Genomic DNA, 2,545 nt, shown 5'->3' with positions numbered 1-2,545 from the left:
TGTTAATTGCGAATGAGACTCACCCTTACACTATATTTTTCAGATTGAGGATAGCGGTTTCGACTCGGTGATGATTAGCTCATGAGTCAATGTGTCGGTTAGCGTCGGGTCATGCTCTGATAGGTGTAACACTGGGGAACGTTATTTTTTTTTTAGTTTATGACATTAACTCTATTTTATTTATCTTATTTGAGGATTAAAGCATGGATGAATGTAATGCTAGTTTGATAACATATTCCGCTGTGTAAACATGAGATAGTTGATTTATGAGTTATGTTAGTATGTTTCTTCAGTGAATGCATGACTTGTGACTGATGTGGTTTATTTTCATTTATTAATTGTGACGCCCTTGTGCATGTTACTCTGATATAATTTGATTAATCGCCGCGGGGTTTAGAAGGGTGTTACACCTTCAGCTGCTAGAGTATTGTCATTTGCAAATTTCACCATGTTCTTCATTGAGGGTTTTATGTTGACAAACCAATCTTTTCTTTCAGACATATGTGATGAGCATCCTGAATCCAAGTACCATTGGTCCTTGAATTTATCTTCATCTTTTGTTATGACCATCAACAACATCTCTTCTTCTTCTTTTTTTGCATGCTTTAAATCATTTTCTTGACTTTTATTCTTTTCTGGACAAGCTGTCGAATAGTGACCATACTTCTGACAGTTGAAACATTGAATGTGACTCTTGTCAGGCTTTCGACCACCACCTCTTCCTCTGCCTGCAGCACCACCTCTTTGGTTGCCTTGGTAAGAGGGCTTTCTCTGATTCAACCAATTTCCTTCTTGCTGATTTCGAGCAGTCGAATTGTTGTAGGCACCTCTACCTTTATTTCCAGTCCAGCTTCCTTTGACTTTCTTTTCGTTTGCTGATTGAGCCTGCAAAGCCACATCGCTCTTCGACTTGCCTGCAGCTCTTTCAGCCATTATTTGTTCATGAGATTCAAGCGTCCCTTGAAGCTATTCTTTTGTCAATTTCGACAAATATTTCAATTCCTCTATGGCTACCACTATGTGGTCGAACTTAGGGGACAACGACCTCAAGATCTTTGAGACAACAACTCTTGTTGTTAATACTTCTCCACATATCTTGATTTGACTCACTAGTTTCGTAACCCTGGTGAAGAAATCAGTTATGCTTTCACTATCTTCCATATGAAGCAATTCATATGTTCTCTTGTGAGTTTGTATCCTCACCTCTTTCACCTTTTCTGCACCTCCAAAAGATTTTTCAAGAATCTCCCAAGCTTCTTTTGAAGATTCTATATCACTCACCTTTTCAAAATTGTCTAGACTCAGACATTGATGGATTATAAAGAGAGCTTTATAATCTTTCTTCTTCAATTCTTTATGTGCGGTCTTTCTTCCTCCTTCGCAACTTCTGCAAGCGGTTCTATCCCTTCTTTTACAAGATCCCAAAGATCTTGACAACAGAATACAACCTTCATCTGCTTGCACTAATTCTCATAGTTATCTCCTTTCAGAATTGGTAGTGTTGCTGGAAAATGCCCATTCGGATGATTCATTGCCATCGCCATTCTTCTTGCCTTTGAATCGATTAACCGGAGCTCTAGATACCAGATGTTGGAATTAGACTCTCAAACCTTTGAGTAATTCCTTATCATTAAAGATGACAATGAAGAAAAATAAGAACAAAAGTAGGATTAGGGTTTGCGGAAATTAAAAGAGAAGAAGAAAGTATTTTATGCAGAGTTTCTCTCTGCCCACAAACTGTGGAAATTCTGTTATTCACTTGCAATTGCAACTTGTGTGAATACAACTTTTGACTTGATTACAAAATAATGAGGGTTACTCCCTATTTATAGATTTAGGTTAGCTTTCTCCCTAAGCCAAAGCCAAAAACTATAAAAGCCCATGTGGTGTCGTTTTTTTTACCTCCCCGCATCACTTGGGAGGACGGCACGCTAGACCCTTCACGCGAAATTTGGAAGGAGATGCGCCCATGGCGGGATGAATTTTGTTTCAGTTCTTCCTACGATAACACACGGACTTTTTAATTATCCTACGAAAGAGGAAGGGGAAAAGATCTCAAATAAACCCTAGGAGTTTGCTAAGTGTGGGGATTCACCTAGACTAGAAATTCTGGAGTCCGGGAGGTCGGTTATACATAGGGAAGAGTTTAAGCACCCTACATATCCGTAGTAATCTACGGGAACCTTCTCTATGTCCATGTGTTTGTGTTTGTTGCTTATTGATTGGGAAAGTTTCTCCTTTGTATTAGGAGAAGGAATTGAATTGAATTAAAAGAAAGACAGACAGACTATTTTTTGGTTTTTTATTAGCTCGCTGAGATTCCTTGTGAACCTCATGCCTACATATCCCTAATGGAAGTCAGAGCTTTTTGTAGTTCGGAGAACTAATTAGGGAAATTAATTATTTTTGGTGCCTTGTTTGAAGCTCAAGGTTGAAGCTTGAATTAAATCTCTGTTTACAGTAAAGAGACATGAAATCATCTTTATAGAGAGGTATTTCTACTATTCCACCACAAACATTAAAAGAGTGACAGAAAAGCTGAATT

The sequence above is a fragment of the Vicia villosa genome, unplaced genomic scaffold (genome assembly GCF_029867415.1).
Source record: "Vicia villosa cultivar HV-30 ecotype Madison, WI unplaced genomic scaffold, Vvil1.0 ctg.002025F_1_1, whole genome shotgun sequence".
Classification (NCBI taxonomy): domain Eukaryota; kingdom Viridiplantae; phylum Streptophyta; class Magnoliopsida; order Fabales; family Fabaceae; genus Vicia; species Vicia villosa.
Note: the sequence above shows the minus strand (reverse complement) of the source record.